General features: G+C 34.8%; 1 long non-coding RNA gene across 1 annotated transcript; it reads left to right on the top strand.

Moving 5' to 3' along the window:
• Positions 1 to 13,586: 13,586 nt before the first annotated feature.
• LOC127144511 (uncharacterized) lies at positions 13,587 to 16,749 on the top strand. The gene is made up of 4 exons (XR_007816262.1): positions 13,587 to 13,893; positions 16,272 to 16,366; positions 16,461 to 16,528; positions 16,604 to 16,749. It is a non-coding gene; the product is annotated as an uncharacterized LOC127144511 (long non-coding RNA).
• The last annotated feature ends 1,814 nt before the right edge of the window (positions 16,750 to 18,563 follow it).

Genomic DNA, 18,563 nt, shown 5'->3' with positions numbered 1-18,563 from the left:
TCGTTTCGCTTTCTTTATTCATCTTTGACCCTCTCCTCTCCTTATCAGTCGAGTTTCTTCGAGTTTAACCTATGTGAGTATGCAATTTATCTTTGTTATAGATTTTAAAAGTCTACTTGATTTTATAACATCTATAAAACTATAGACAAACCTATAACATACATTCAAGCATTATATAATCATTATATAAAGAAATCAATTAATATGGATTTTATTTTATTTAACTTTTAATTAAATCATATTTAAATAAATCAATAATTAATTAATTAATTAATTAATTAATTTTATAAAATCATATTTAATCAAAATTAATTAATCATCTTAATTAATTAACATGCATATTATACATTATAACCATTATAATATAATTTCAATGCATGAACATGTTAACCTATGGTGGGATTTTAAATCTATATGATATACTCTATGTAACAACACAACTTTTCAAACCTTACTGAGGTCATTACTTTACTATTGAGACAATTCATCAAAACATAAAAATTCATAAAACCTGTTTAAAATTAGTAAACATCCAAAAATAAAGAAAAATGTCTTCGGACCCTATTTCAAACAATTTCAATATAAACTACACATGAACTAAACTCAGTCAATAATATAGTCCATCAATATCTAAACTACACATGATAGTTAAATCATCTAAACTCAATCAATAATGTAAACCATCTCTACGTTCTAACTACACATAACAATTGAACTAACTCAGTCAATATGTACCAACTTCCTTATTAGTCAACATATTTCAATTTCTATATGAGTCTAGTAGTAGAAAAACTCTTACCTTATGCTTAGCTAAGATCTTTGATCAAATTGTAGTCCAATGAACCAACTTAAACATAAACATAAGGATTCAAATAGAAATCAAATATTTTCCTAAACAAATCCCTTCATCTAAAATACTTCAAAGCGACGTCCACAAGCTTACCCAAATAGTGGAGAATCAAATTCTAACCACTTGTTAGAAATTCAAAGATTCGATTTCTAACCCCAAATGGTACCTTTAAGAATCAAGCATTAATCCAACAATTTCATCCAAGTTAACACTTAGGAATAGCCATGAAAACAGTCACAAAACCCATAATTTCATCCTTACTACAAAACTCACAATGATGCAAAAGCGGCTTGAAGACGCAAGGAGACTCGAAACGGTTTAGATTCGGCTTGGTAAGGAGTAGACAACTCAGTGCACAGCTAGGAGGAAGAGGATGAGTCGACTCGGGTCAACGACGTTGACTACGTGACCATAGACATTGTCGATGATGAGCGACTACCCTTGGAGTTCGACAGACGATGAAACACGACAGCTTTAAGTCGATGAACGACTTGAACATGTAATCGACTGCACGTGGATGGCCATCGAATTAGAGGGGTTGATGGCGACTGTTTGGAAAGAGATGCGGTAGCGGGCAGCGTTGAATGGAGACTACAAAGGTGGTCGGCAGTGAGGGTTTTGTTGGGAAGCTGGGTACATGTGAAGGAGAAGAAAAAGAAAAAGAGATAAGGACCATTCCCAACGCGATTATGGTGCGTTGGGAAAGGTGAAGCATTCTCGACGCCGTGAGTGGAATATCCCGACATTTTTGTGATGCGTCGGAAGATCCCCTATAAATTTATTTCAGTTCTGTGAATCACAGAACCAAAACCGAAAGAGTAAGAAAGAAAGAGAGAGAAACGAAAGACAAATCATTTTGCCGCTGTGCCCTGCTCTGTTGGCCTCGCCGTCGTCTGCTGCCATACATTAAGGTAAGTTTAAAATTGTTAATTTTTAGGTTTAGGGTTGATAGTTTAAGGTTTTTTTTTTTTAAAAAAATTGTTTTAGGATTTTGTTTTGGAATAATTTTTTTTTTGTTAAATGTATATTTGTATTGAATGTGTGTTGAATTAAAAGTTTCACTTAATGTTGTTGAATTGAAATTTGAAAGGGGGGGGGGGGTTATAGTTGAATTGAAATTTGAAGGGGGGAGGTTTATGTTCGAATTGAAATTTGAAGGGGGGGAGGGTTATAATTGAATTAAAATTTTGAAGGGATGATTTAGGGTTGAATTTAAATTTTGAAGTGTTCCGGGGGGGTTAATTGAAATTTTAAGGTGTGGAGGGATGAATTGGAAATTTGAAGTGGGGGAGGGTTGAATAGAAATTTTGAAGGGGGTGGGGGGTTTGAATTGAAAATGTAATATGTGTTAAGATTTGTTTTTGCTATCCTGCAGTTATGGTAGCCTATTTGTGTTGAATAACTTTGTTGTTGATTTGGGATGACTATCTTGTAGTTATGGTAGGCCCTTTTTATTTTGAATTTGTTTCTATTTGGGATGGTCATCCTACAGTTATGGTAGCCTTTTTTGTTTTGAATTTGTTTCTGTATGGGATTATTTCAAGGAGTGGTAGTAGGATAGCTTGTAAGGTAGCATTGTTGGAAGGGATTGGTAGGATGTGAAGATACAGTATTTTGTTATTAATATTTAGGTTGTGTTGGCTATCCTGCAGTTATGGTAGCCTCTGTAGTTTGAAGTTAGTTTTAGTGAAAATTTTGAGAAATTGTATATTATTGAAAAATAATGAAAATTCAGGGGAGTAAGTTATGGATGTGAAAGAGGGAGAGAGATATGTTTCTAATCAAACCTATTTATGTTTTAGGGACTTAAACGATAGACAATGGTTGGATGAAACTTAGAAATAAGTTCTCCCTTGAGTATAGACAAGGAGTGACCCAATTTTTAGAATTTGTCAAGTTTCACGTTGATGCCTACAAACGATTAAGGTGTCCATGCAAGAGATATTTGAATTTAAATTAGAGCTAATTAGAGGGTGTGGAACGACATCTACTGACTATTGGAATATCCCCCTACTACATAGAATGAATGTATCATGGAGAGTCATTAAGTTTTAGAGGTACAGAAAACTTTGAGGAAGGAACTAGTAGTAATCCTTTTGATGAAGGAACTAGTAGTAGGCAATTTAATGAAGAAGATGATATATTTGGTATGCTAAATGATTTACAAGTCTTGATTGTACATGAAGAGGAAACAGAGGAACGTTGTTTGGAAGATGAAATGCCGATGAATATTGGGGTAGATATAGATGAAGATAGAACAAACATATTTTAAGACTTATTGAATGAAGCACGTAATGAGTTGTACCCCGATTGTTCTAAATTTTCGTCGTTGATTTTTTTGGTTAAGTAGATGCATGTGAAGGTTCTAAATGGTTGGAGTAACAAGTCGTTCGACATGTTGTTAAAACTCTTAAGAGCATCATTTTTAATGTGTAGTACTACTATCCCTAGTTCATTTTATGAAGCAAAACGAAAACTTCGTGATTTCGGCCTAGGATACGAGACTATTCACGCGTGCAAGTATAATTGTGTATTATATTAGAAAGAGCTTGCTGATTTGCAACATTGTCCTACATGTGGCGAGGCTAGGTACAAAAAGAATTCTGCATAAGGTATTGCGCCACTTTTCTTTGGTATCGAGATTACAACGCTTGTTTGTATCGCAGGAAGGATCTGCTGACATGAGATGACATAGGGATAAATGTGTTGAAATAGATGATGTGTTGAGACATCCAGCCGATGTAGAGGAGTGGAAGCACTTTGATTTCAAATATCCTGATTTTGCTTTTGATCCACGAAATGTATGTTTGGGCTTTTTGGTCAAATGAGTACCTCGTACAGTATGTGGCCTGTTGTGTTATTTCCTTACAATTTGCCACCATGGAAATGCATGAAAAAGACAAATTTCTTCATGTCACTACTCATACTTGGTCCTAGATCTCTTGGTAGGGAAATTGATGTGTATCTCCAACCATTGATTAAGGAATTGAAAGAGTTATAGACTTTTAGGGTGCGTACGTATGAATCTCTTATAGATCAGTTCTTTCAGCTATATGCAGCCTTGTTGTGGATGATTAATGACTTCCCGACGTATGGTGACCTATTAGGGTGGAGTACAAAAGGGTATCAAGCATGTTCTATATGCATGGCTAATTGATTGTCCTTTGGGATACGAGGTAGAATATCTTTCATGGAACATAAGCGTTACCTTCCAAAGAACCACGTGTGGCTTAGAAGTAGGCTACACGATAGAAAGGTAGAGCGTAGGGCTCCTTTAGTGGTGATGAATGGACATGAAATATTAGAACAACTAGATCAGTGGGAATTTCCAGTTATGAGTAAACATTCTTCAATGCAGGATAAAAAGAAAAAAAGAGAGCTCTTAATTGGACGAAGAGAAGTATTTTTTTCGAACTTCTTTACTAGTCGAGACTACTATTACGTCACAAACTTGACGTAATGTACATTGAGAAGAATGTTTGTGACAATTTGGTTGGTACGTTGTTGAACATCGAAGGAAAAACCAAGGATACCACAAATGCTTGGTTGGACCAACAAGATCTGAAGATAAGAAAGGATTTACACCTTGTAGAAGTTGGTAATCGATTGGCGAAGCCACACGAGAGCTACACGTTGACTAGCCATGAACGAGTTGAGTTTTGCAAGTTCCTGAAATCAATTAAGTTTTTCCAATGGATTTGTTTCCAATATATCGAGATGTGTGCATGAAAGAAAGAGGAAAATATTAGGACTCAAAACGCACGATTGTTACATCAACTGCTACCCATTGGTATTCGAGCATTCTTATCGAAAAACGTACACACTACTATTATCGAATTATGTAATTTTTTTCGTAACTTGTGTGCCAGAACAATAAGAGTAAGTGATTTGGACAGATTGGAAGCAACTATCACAATCATACTTTATAAGTTGAAAAGAATATTTCTAGCTGTCTTCTCTAGTGTTATGGTACATCTAGCCGTTCACTTACCACATGAAACGAAGCTTACTAGTCCGGTTTCTTATAATTAGATATATCCAATTGAAAGAAGTCTACAAACGTTAAAACAATATGTTACAAACAAAACACGTCTTGAGGGGTCTATTGCAAAAGTTTATGTCATGAATGAATCAAGCACCTTTTGTTCGCGTTACCTAAGTGGTATAGAAACTTAATTCACAAGAGATGAGAGAAATGATGATACCATTGTAGAGGATGAGGTAATTGGTGACTTTGAAATTTTCAAGCAGAAAGTACAACCCTTACGTGCATCAAGTGTTCGTGCTATATCATAGGAAGAGAAACGACTCTTCCATTGGTACATACTGAACAATGTAGACGAAATATCGGAGTATCACAAGTAAGCATTCCTCATCTTTGTAATTCTTAAATATTTGTTATACATTGTTCTTATAGAAATTAAACTCATCCTTATCCCCGTTAGGAAACATTTAAGGCTAATACGTCGACATGCTCAAAATGTTATAGATTTGTATAAAAGACATGAACGGGCATTCCCTGAATGGTTTCTAGCATAGGTATATAGCAAGTTTTAGTGTGACATATAAGCACTAACGTATTTAAGCACGTGAGATGTCTATAATTGTTGTCACATTCATTTCAGGTGTTAGAACTGCGTGAGTCTGCAAATCTATTTGACAATTTCTTCTCACTTACGATGGGACCATCATTTGACGTTCGTTGTTACAATGGATGCATTATGGGTGGTATGAGATTTCACACGTCTGAACTTGATTCCCGACGTACTACTCAAAATAGTGGAGTAATGGTCATTAGTGAAAGCGATGCAAGTGGAAGTGGTGACAATAATTTCTACGGTGTTCTAGACGAAGTGTTGCACGTACAATATCCTCTGGGTAGAAATGTATGGCTATTTAAGTGTTGGTGGTATGACACCGACCTACACAAAAGTCAAAGAACACATGTTGAACTAAGGTACAAATCTCTCAACACGTCCCGTTTTTGGTATGCGGAGTAACCTGAAATTTTTACGACTTAAGCACATCAAGCTTTTTACGTAGATGACCCAAAAAATGGCAACGATTGGAAAGTTGTGCAATTCATCCAAAATAAGCTTATATGAGACGTGCCAGAAGTGGAGGATGTTGAGAACGACTACATAAATGTACTAGAAATCATTGTAAGCGATGGAGTGGATGATCACATCCAGAATGACACCCTGTGCAGGACTGACGTTGATCTCACAATTGTTAAAGATTGGTTGTGCGTCATGTCACTGACAACTTCATCGACGATGTGGATAAACACTTGTCACATGCAAGTGACGATGACGAATTATAGAAACAAACCACGTACTCACATATTTATGTATTTTATATATTCAATTCTAGCTACGTGTTCGTATTGAAGGGAAAACATCAAAAGGCATGTTGCAGCGGAATAATAAGGATCATGTTTTACTCTATATGCATCTAAACAATTTAGAAATTAACATGCATATGCTATGCAATGGACCAAAACGAAGAGCATAAAAGGTAAACGACGAACTTACCTTTTATAGTTTTGAACTTCTTCTTCGATCCAAAGCTTCTTCTTTGCCTGAAAATCACAAACAAGAACAACCACTAAGTTGACCTACTAATCTCAGGCCCAAGAACGGAGTTGTGGGACTCGATTTGTGAAGTAAAACTTTAAGAGAAGGAAGGAGGTAGTGTATCGTCTAGGTAATTTTTTTAGAAAAACATCATCCTCTTCTCATTCTGTAATGAGAAGTTTATATATGAAATTTACATGCAAATTACATGCAAATTATTTCATATAATTTCAACACCCAATTAATCCATTAACTCTTTAATGAAATTAGTGGCTTCTAATTCACAATAAGCTGCCATATTGCCCACTAACTTTTAGTTAATTAAGTAATTAGTCAAATGGGCATTTTGGTCATTTGAACAATTAAGTCAAAGTCAAACTTTGACTTTTCTTAGTCAAAAGTCAACTTTTTGACTTTTTTCTATTTTTACTCGTATTGACTAATTCTAACCTCCCGGGTATGAATCCGCATTCATTTTTCTAAAATTCAAATCATATTTGAATATAAATCTGATCAAAGTTCAAAGTTAAAAATCAACATGTTGGCTTTTACAACTTTGACTGTTTCAAAACTTTCCAAGCTTCTAAATATGAATCTATATTCATATTTATTTAAATCATATTTAAACACAAAGCTTAAAGTTTATAACTACCGACTTATATCTTATATATTTGTCGGTTTCTCTCTCTTTTCCTAATTCGAACAATTCGAGTTACTTCAACATACTTGTTTTTAGTTAAATCTGAAGGAACGGAATTCCCAAAGCGGAAGCGTATGAATGTTGTGCAAGTGAAATTCAATTTGTAAAACCAATAAATTCAAAGAAAAACAATAAACAAAATAAGCATGCTTCTCATGGAGGAAAAGGTGAAAATCTAACTTTTGTAGAACCAATTCTTCCTCCCAACTTTCAATACACCACAAAATCTTCTTTGTTATTCTTCAAGTAAAGAATCACATAGAGTTGTGGGCTTCTGTAATTTTGGTGAGGGAAGAAATTTTGAGAGAATTCTGTTTCCTTTGGAATACAGAGAGATCGATAAGATAGTGTTTTTTTTTTTTTAAAAAAAATCTCTCTTTTTTCTTTTTAAAACAAATATTAACAATGATATGGAGAGGGAAGTTATCAAAATAACTTCCTCCCTCTTTTCCACGTAGAATAACTCCCTGGGAGTTATTCATTCTATTTATTTAAAAAAATATTAAGTAAATTAAATAAAATCAATATAAATTTAATTAATTATATCTCATATAATATAAACTTTATATTATATCATATATAATATAACCAATGGTTTAGATCTCTCATATAATCTATAGTTCTAATATGAATCGAATCCATATTAATTTTAACCTATAGTTTATTTATGAATCTTATTCATATTATTATTATTATTTGAATCATATTCAAATATTAACTTCTCTCATAAAAACTTTACATTATAATGTATCAAATACATTATATTAATTGTATCATATACAATTTATTCTCTTTAATCAATTTGAACAATTCAAATTAAACCAAAATAAATTTGGTTCTCATTTATCCTTATTGAGCTAACAAGGGGATCTTATGGACCTATGGATTAAAGCTGCAATGAAATGAGATTAATTAATTAAACTCTTTAATTAAATTAATCTATATTCATTAACTATTAGTCATTCCACTAAAGACTAATAGTTGCACTATTCTTACTGTAGATATATTTTTGTGTCCATTAGATATAACCAATCAACAGTGCAATGACCCTTCACAAATTGCTCATAAGTACAGCTAGGCCAAAAATTATCGTTTTGCCCCTGTAATTACATCTAACTCCTTAAATACCATTGATTCCTCTAATGAACAATAATTATAGTCCTACTATAACTGAACTCCTCTCAGGCCAAGAGAGGGTGTGACGCCACATTATTCAAGCCCTGAAATCAGTTCTTAAGAAAGCAATTTCTCTACTTACTCTATCTATAGAGAAGGAGTGAATTCCTTCTTGTGTAGCTGTGTTCCCAACTCCCAAATCAGACGGATCCCCAAAATGGTAGGCATATTGAGTCGGCTACATAGGCCACTCTCACCCATACAAATCAAAGGATCGCCTTCATAGATAGGAGTTCACAACTCACTCAGGATTCAGGTCAAGTCACATATAGTCATCCTGGTGAAATGTAGTCTCAACTAGTAACGGTGTTAATAAGAAAGACTATTCATTTCATGGTCTGGTCTTATACAAACTTTTTGTATAGAATACCTCCGCTCTAATGTCTCGACATAAATGATTAGGATCAAATCATTTGTAGGACTTTAGAACAATTGTAACAACTACAAAGCAGGCCGTATTCGTAGTGTCACCAGGAAAAGGTATCCAGCTTTATCCATTTACTACAGACCATTTAGGTTATCACTTAAACATGATCCACTTGTATGTCTCCACATACATGTTTAGGTTACAGAAGATAACCTTAGATGTTAGTTTATTGGTTTTGTGGTTAATGCAACTAAATGTCAAATAAAATAAAACACTTTATTTTATTAGATAAATAAAAAGTTTGTATAATATATACGATTACAAACTACAAGACCACGAGATTTGGGGCATCAACCCCAACAAAATCCATTTGCGCTAGTAGGGGAACCTAATGGACCTAAAGATCATGGGCTCCAACAATTAGAGATTAACTGGCTAAACTCTTTTAGGCCAAACTTAATTAACATTCGTTAACTAATGAGTCATTCCACTAAAGATTCTTAGTTGCACTCCCCTCATTATAGATATATTTCTGTCCACCTGATATAACCATGATGAGTAAGTTGATCCTTCACAGGTTGTTCGTAATCTTGGCTGGGCCAAAAAACCGTTTTACCCCCGAGATTACATCTTGCTCCTTAAGACCTACTGATCCACTATTGAACAATTGGTTTAAGGTCCAACCTATAAACCTGAATCCTTCTTGGGCCAATGAGAAGGTGGGGGGTCCCTTGTTCAAAACTTGGATTTAGTCCTTAAGAGAACAACCTATCTACTATCCCAGAAATGAGTAGAAGTGAATTCCATCTTGCACCCTATATCCCTAGCTATCCACTCAGTCTTATCTCCGAAATGGAAGGCTTATTGGGCCAGTGATGAGAAGTTTCCCTCACCTATGCAGATCTAAGGATACTACCGAATGAACAGAAGTTCATAGTTAGCTCAGGATTAAGATCAAGTTACCTAGATCATCATAATTGAAATAGTCAATTTATAGTTTACGGTGTTATAACTAAAAGTGACTATTTCGCGGTTCCAGTCTTATGCAAACTATTTATATAGGACGCCCCCACTCCCATGTCTCTACATGAACGATTCAAGATTACATCGTTTGTACTAACTACAGAGCGGTCCACATTCATAGTGTTTTTCCATAATAAGGCGCCCAACCTTATTCATACACTATACACTATTTGAACTATTAACTCGAACTTAATCCATGTTTATGTCTCTACATAAAGTTCAAATGTATTGACAAACTTAGTAAAATAGTCTCGGGATCTTAAATTATTGGTTTTAAGATTATAAGATTCAATAATAAAATTTATTGAATCAAATAACAAAATACGAGTTCTAGGACACAAAATCCAACACGTATTTGCTTATTGAATGTTTGTTTTCTATGTGCATAGGTATTATGTCATACCAACGTAATAATTTTCTGGAGACGGACGCTATGTTCCCTCAAGTTTGAGGACGATTTAGATAACCTTGAGGGAAGGTCTTCGTTCGGGGGCGACAATTCGGGTGAGTCTAAGAATTTTCTTCATTTTAACTTAGGATTATTTCATGTTTTTTTTTATCTAACATGATATGTTATTTTAATTTATTGAGCAGGGTCGTCTTCTCAACCACTTGCAACTCTGACTCTTAAGAGAAGTGTGCAGTCTCGACTCTTAGAGTTGGAGCGCCACGTTGCAGTCAATGGACGCATTCTGATGATGATCGCCCTTGGAGCGGAGAAGCCTATTTCTCCACACGCCGTTCGCTTCAGCCAGGTGATAGGCGTGTGCATGTGAAAGACATTTTTCGTCTGCTGCCTTAACTGACAGACGTTGGTAGAGAATACATTGAGGTCGTCAAGGGCGACCGCTAGGTAATTAAGTCCACTACACATTTATGATTTCATTTGAAACATATCTAAGTTAACCAATCTAATGTGTTATTTTTGTAATGTGTAATAATCTTTTGTGCTTGATTTCAATGATCATGCAATGAATAGGTTTGTTGAGCATCAGATGCTCACCACCGTTAAAGAGTTTTGGACTGACTGTCATAGACACTTTAAAAAGTACAGCGACCCCAAGGAGGCTCGTGCCAACCCACCAAACGTATTGGTTGGACGTCATGAGGATTGGCACTTGCTTCGCGACCACTACATGAGCCGTGCATTCTAGGTATTTGTCATGCTTAATTATGATTCCAACTTTTAATATGTATAAGAAATAAACAATATAATAGTTTTCATGCAGGAGCAATCACAGACGAACAAGACTGCTAGACAAAAGCAGCCTTACAATCAAAGCAGCAGGTCGAAGTCGTTTATACAATGACAGCATGAGCTCGCTGAGAAAAAAGGAGAGTCGGTCGATCGTATGGAGTTGTTTCGAGAAACACATGTTCGAGCCGGGACGTTCGTGTCGCAGACCATTGAAAATGCGCATGTAAGTTATCAAACCAACACTTATGCCTTTATTAATTATCCTCTTTCATTATATATTTTTGCGTTACCTAACTTAGTTTTTAAATTTGTTGTAGAATCAAATGCTGAAACTCCAGTCCCAACCTATCCTAGATGGTAGTCAGCACTCTCTAGGGATGAGATATGCGATCAGGTCTTGGGTAGACGACCAGGCTACTTAAAAGGCCTTGGTTAGGGACCTAAGCCGAAGGCCCACAAGACGATGAGTGCGAGCAGTTCCACGACGTCATGTTCTTAGTCGGCCACAAAAAGAGAGATTCTAATACAAGCTAAACTTGATCAAGCTTTGGAACGGATTGAATTGCAAGATAGAAATTACCAAGCGTTAGCTTCAGAAATGGAAAAAATGTGAAAGCTGATATAGGACATGACTCGGGCACAACGAGGATCACCACATGATCCTTAGCTTTGCGGTACGTATATATGTTTCCATTATTCTTAAGCTTTTGCAATGATAGTATACAGTGATACTATGGATATATGTACTAAACTTAGCTACTTTTGTATCATTGTAGGACCCACGATGTAGAATGACGCGTACGAGCCTCGTTAAGAGACGTATGACTTTGTTTGCGCTTTTTTGTATTATGAATACTAGATTTTTTGTATTATGAACACTATTATGTTTTTTGAACTTCTTTGTATTACGAATATTAAATCTTTTCTTTTTGAATTTGTGTTTCTATTTCGTAATTTGTTAATTTATATTGAATTTCCTTTAATTTCATTCAAAACGAATGTCATTATTTCACAAAAATAGAGAAGTTGTTTGAGTAAAATATTTTAGGAAAAATAATTAAAATTACATGTTTAAAAAAATTACATATAAAAAGGAATTCCCGACGCAACATAACGTCGAGAATAGGATGTACACGACACGTCGGGGATCGTTCTTTTGACGATGTTCGACGTCGGATAAGAAAACGTCGGGAGATATAATTCCCAACGCCGTGACATGCGTCAGCATAAGAGACATCGGGATAGTTATTACTGACGGGTGAGATGCGTCGACAAAATGTGCGTCGGGAGAGTTATTCTCGATGCCTTGTTGGTCACGTTGGGAATCCTTCTCCCGACGCGTTTCTTTTGACGTGTGTCCCGACGCAGTAAACAACGTCGGGTTATCTTTTCTCGATGTTTTTTTTGCTTCTTCCGACGTTGGTGTACGTCGAGAGTCCCCTCGTCTCTTGTAGTTTATCTCTCAAATACTTCATCATCACAACTCAAACTATTTATGGTTCAATGAGTCGAACTCCACTTTTCTTATTAACTTGTATCATTCACCACATGCTTTAATTAAGCTAAAAATTTCACTTTTGGACCCTTAAACCTTAACTTAAACTCCTAACGCCACAAGCAAACAAGCTTAAGTCGCCTGTTAAAACAATATGCTCTTATACTCAATATCCATACCTTAGAGGTTTAGATCCATTAACAACTCAATATCAACCTAACGAGTCAAAACTTAGGAACTTACCCAAACTTGTCTAAAACAACCTTAAACGTGTTGATCAATATTTCTAAGGCCTCCAAATCTTCAATCTTTCATACATAACAATATAGGTAATATCATGCTCATGCTAAAACTAAATGGATATCACGAAACTTACCAAAATTACCCAAAATCTTACCAAACACTTATCAAAGTAGCCTTAATCCTAATGGACAACACCAATGCTACCTTCTAACTTTGAAATTTAGCTTTCAACATCAAGGGCTATTCAATTTTAACACTAGAAATAAATGGGTATTCAAGATCCCCACTTAAAGATGCTTAAAAACTTACCTAAGTTGTACCAAAATGCTCGATTTTGAGCTTTCGAATGGGTGGACAGCAGCTCAAACTATTTTAGAATTCAAACCAAAGGCTTATCAATACAACCTTAGCTTCGATGGTCTTTCAACTTCGGTCTTAACGTCCATAAATCATGGGTTAATCAATATTAGCACCAAACTTAGATAGGTACTCAAAAGCCACTTCATAATGTTTAGAACTTTACCCAAATCTACAAGGGAGAAAATTTTCAATGACTACCTGAAGGAACAGGACTCGACAGCCGACAATATGTTACCCCCAACGACAGGGCAATCAAATAAAATTTGGCGAATGGGATGAACGACCAAAGGACTTTGCGCACGTGTGGCTTGTAGATTTTAGCGACAGAGCATCACGAACTATGGCAAGAACTGCAGCGAAAACTATTTCTCTGCTGGCCTCGAACAACGGCGTGTGGCTGGAAATCATCGGTGAGTTAAGAGGCGCAAGAGGTGGCTAGGTGGTGGCGTCCGCTGAAGGAAAAGAAGAGAGGTGTGGTTGATGAGCTAGAGATAGAGATGTCCATTTAACCCGTGGGGTCAGGACCCCGTGAAGACCCGTCCCGAATGGGGTGGGGAATCCCTAAATACATAGGGAATGAGGGAGAGAGTGGGGAGATTGTTTTTCCCATTCGCAAATCGGGGCTGAGGACGGGGAATACATTTTTTCTCTCTTCTTTCTTTTTTTTTCTTCTTCTTTTTCTCTCTCGCCGCATTCCATTTATATTTTTCTCTCTTCTTTCCTTTTTTTTCTTCTTCTTCTTCTCTGTGGCTTTCTCCATTCCATATTTCCATTCTTTTCTCTTCTATTCTCCATTTTCTTCCTTTCTCCATTCCATTGTTTTCTGCACGCCGCCGCCTCTTCCTTTTCTTCTAAATTTTACTCATCAACTACCATTTAGATCTAGCCATGGATAAATCTACATTGTGAGTGATTTATGTTTTATATGAACTTTTTATATGAATGTTTTACTCTTCTATATTTCATGTTTTATATGTTTTATACTTTTTGATTCATGGTGTATACGATGTTGAGTTGACTGTGTGTTTTTGTTTTGTAATTTGTAATTTGTGATTAGAAGAATTTGTGATTAAATTTTGAAGCTGTTTTTGAACTTTTACTTTATTTAAAATAATTCTTGTTACCCCAATATTTGTATTTACTTTTCTTGGTATATGTAGGTTATGTGTGAATATGTGTAAACAAATATAAGGGGTGTTATTAGTGGGTCTAACAAGTATTATTCCAAAGTTCTAGTTACTTTATGGTTGGTGTATTAGGTTAATCTACTTTATTTTAAGAGTATATTTTGACTATTTGTAGGTGAAAATGACTCTATCTAATGATAATGAGTTAGAACAAGGTAGTTCAACTCCAATGAATAGTGCTTCAAGTGGTCATGATCAATCTACACATATTATATTAGATAGTGATGATAATGAGGAAATACTAAAAAGTAGTAGATTGACATCGGTTGTATAGAATCATTATAAAAGACAAAAAATAAATGATACCATGAAAGCAATATGTAATTATTATGGAAAAAAGTTAGGAGGAGAATCTAAAAATGGAACAAAACATTTACATGATCTTCAAAATTTGTCCATTACGTAGACAAAGAGACATTAGGCAATCGTGTTTGAAACCCACTAAAACAAATGAGGGAAAATTAGTGTTAAATTCAACCCTTTTTTATTACGAAGCTTCTAGAAGAGACCTTGCGTATGCCATAATTTTACATGAATATCTTATAAACATGGTTGAACACAAAGGATTTAGAAAGTTTTTGAGTGGTGTTCAACCAATGTTTAAGATGATTTCAAGAAGCACGATGAGGAGAGATAATAAAAATTTATGAGGAAGAGAAAATTAAAACAATGAAAATTTTGGAAAGCAACAAAAGTAGGGTTGTCCTTACTATGAACATGTGGATTGTGACAAGCCAGAAAAAGAGATACATGGCAATCATTGCACATTTTATTGGTGATTCTTGGGTCCGACAAAGTAGACTTTTGAGGTAATTTGATTTAAATATTTCATCTTATAATCTATTTTTTGTTTAACATTTAGTAGTTTCTATTTTAACATATTATTATGTAATAATAGGTTTGTACATGCGTCACATCCACATATTGGACATTTACTTGCTAAAGCATTAATAGAGTATATATTTGATTGGAACATAGATCATAAATTGTCCACTTTAACAGTAGATAATTGTTCAAAAAATGACGCAATGGTTGACATTCTATTAAGAAAGTTAGATTTAAGGACACTTTGGTTGCATGGAAGTTTGTTTCACATTCGTTGTTGTGCACACATTTTGAACTTGATAGTGAAATATGGTTTGACTGTAATTTCTAATGGTATAGAGAAGATTAGAGGTACGGTTCATTTTTGGACTATTTCTCCAAAAAGGAAAGCAAAATTTGAGGAATGAGTTCGTCAATTACAAATTCCATGCACTAAAAAACTATGTCTTGATTGTTTTACAAGATGAAATTTAACATATGTGATGTTCAAAACTGCTTTGGAATACAAGGATGTGTTTCCTCATCTAAGACAACGTGAACCACTATTCACTTGTCTCGTTTCAAAAATAGATTGGAATTTTGCAAAAGAAATGCGTGATAGATTAGAACCATTCTACTTGATGACTGAATTACTTTCTAGGTTGAGTTATCTAACCTCTAATATTTTTTTCGAAGAAGTTTGTGAAATTAAGTTGGAACTTTCTAAGTGGCTTAATTCTAATGTTAAGAAGATACAAGTAATGGCGGCAAGAATGATTTCCAAGTTTGAAAAGTATTAGAGTATGATTCATGATGTGTTGGCAATAGCTACAGTATTAGATGCTAGATTCAAGATGAGATTGATCGAGTTTTATTTTCCTCAAATCTATGGATCTCATTATACTGCTGAAATTAAACGTGTTAGAGAATTGTGTTGTGATTTGATGACGTTTTATAGTTAAAAGTCAAGTACAATAGAAGAACCTCAGCGTTCTACATCTACATCTTATTCGACTTCAAAGCGAGATGGAAATAGTAGTAAAACTTCTCTTGTTCATAGGAAAGATCGCCACCTTAAGTTTGAAGAGTTTGTTAGTAATGTGGAGAATGATGTTAACAATGTCAAATCAAAGTTTGATCGTTATTTGGATGAGTCTCTTTTACTGCGAACGGAAGACTAACATTTTAGAATGTTGTAAATTGAATGGAGTCAAGTATAATGTTTTGTATGAAATTGCAAAGGATGTTCTAGTTGTTCCAATCACTACTGTTGCTTATAAATCAACATTTAGTTTTGGTGGTAGACATGTGGGTCCACATCGTTCTCAAATTCATGAAAACTTATTGGAAGCTTTGATGTATACTCAAGATTGGCTATGGGCTGAAGGTATGAGTTAATACTAGTGTTTAGATTATTTAACAAATTTTTACTAACTATGATTTGAGATCTTTTTTTTTTTTTTTGTTCATGGCTCACATAGATAAGCATACTCCTATTGATGCTAAAGTGTTGGCAAATGTTCTTCACGATCGAAACTTAGACGATGATGTAAGTAATAAGTTTGCATATTAATATTATTTTTTGAATATTTATTCATACTAATTTGTATAATATCATTTTTAGGAACCATTTCCTACAAAGTTGGATAAAATTCGTTGATGGTTTGGGTCGACTTTGGCTATGTTGTGAACCTTTTCTTACCATTTCCTGAAAAGTATATGTATTGTGTCTTGAATAGTTATTTTGTAAACTTCTCTTCAAAACTTCGGTGTAATTGAACACTGTGTTAAAATAGTTATTAATTGATCTTTGAATTTTTGAATTTTATGGATGAATTTTTACGTGCTTCTTGTAATAGTTGAATTTTCATAATATTCTATCGAAAACAAAACATTGTAAATCTATACATATTTCAAAAAAATGTGAAATAAAAATGAGATTCAAACTTAAATATATATATATATATATATATATATATATATATATATATATATATACACATATTTCGAGTAATGTAGAATGAAAAATGAGATAAAAACTAAAAAACAAAACAAGAAATATTTTCCCGCGGGGAATCCGGTCCCCACAAAATCCTTGTGGGGAATCCCTGCCCCGTTCCTCGTGAGGAAATTGGTGGGGACAGGGAATGGAATAGGGAGGCGGGGATAGGGAGGGGGAGTGGCATCCCTGCACCCGCCCTGCCCCGTGAACATCTCTAGCTAGAAAGGGATGGTGAGCAGAAGAGAAGTCGAGAGAGAGGGGGTGCGTGCATTCAACCAAGGGGAAGAAGAAGGAGAAGAAAAAAATTAGGATATTCTTTTTGTTTTGCACACTTTTTTTTTATTAAAAACAAGGAAGAAATTACCATGATGCCTCACACTTCAAATTTAAGTTTCGCTTTTGCCCCTTAAATAAATCTTTTCAAATATTAACAAAATTCAAGTTTTAGACCTAACTAAAATGGTTCTAAATTTTCCTTAAAAGGCAAATCAACCTTAAAGAGTACAAAAGAAAATATTCTAACTTGTTTTTCACCATTTAGGAGATATTAAATAAAGTAATAAAAAAAGAAGAGCGGAACGAGGGGCTTACACACGGGTCACTAAACGAGTTGGACTGAGTTATAGAGTAGAAGCCGAGCGTGGACAGGTGGCAGGCAGCAAACCCAGCGGTCGCAAACGAGTCAGGTCGGACAGGCACTCGAGCACGAGCTGGGTCGGAGTCGTGCATGAACTGGACGGAAAAGGATATTGGTCGTGCACTAAGTTTGGGTTGGGATGAGACATGCGTGTGGGCCGAGAAAACAGGCTCAAGTGGGTAGCGCAAGACAACAGGGTTGAATTGGGTTTCTACCGTGATTGCAAGTCGGATCTCGAGTTTAGACCGAGTCTGAAGGCCTTTTCTAGGTCTATCTTTGAAATTTCTTCAAAATTTTAGCTTTTCTCTCTCCCAATAGATGCAATTACAATCTAATTTCAACTCTAACGACTCTAGAAAAAATACAAACCCTTTGCAATAATAATTAAGCCACAAAATCGACCCAATTGTAAAAATAATTAAAAAAAACACCTAATTTAGGGATAAAACCATAATATATCTAGTGTAGTTCAACAAACAATTTATCAAATAAATTGAACACCTACCATATGCAATTGAGTAAAATTAACATACTCTGATACCATATGATGGAACACGAGACATATTTTATCCTAATTGCAACTAAATTACTTAGTCATTAATATGCAAAAATTACCCTAACTGAATAAAATTAGGTAAAAGAAAAACTCATCTTTGAAGCTTTTCAATCCTCGTAATCTCCTCACGAACATGAATCGGAGACCACCACTAGAGTTTACCTGCTATTCTTTAGACTTAGAACCAGGTAGTGGGACCCATTAAGTGAAGGAAATTAGGAGAACAAGATGGAAATTGAAATGTGAGACTTAGAATTGAGATTTTGGAAGAGAGAGTTTTTGAATAATTTTGTAAGTCAAAATTATAAAAAGTTGCAAAAGTCTTTTCTAATTTGAAAAATGACCTTTAAATATTCTAATTACATGCAACAATGCATGTAATTAGTACA

Source organism: Cucumis melo, chromosome 12, assembly GCF_025177605.1.
Source record: "Cucumis melo cultivar AY chromosome 12, USDA_Cmelo_AY_1.0, whole genome shotgun sequence".
NCBI lineage: Eukaryota > Viridiplantae > Streptophyta > Magnoliopsida > Cucurbitales > Cucurbitaceae > Cucumis > Cucumis melo.
Note: the sequence above shows the minus strand (reverse complement) of the source record. Positions and strands in the feature narration are given on the sequence as shown.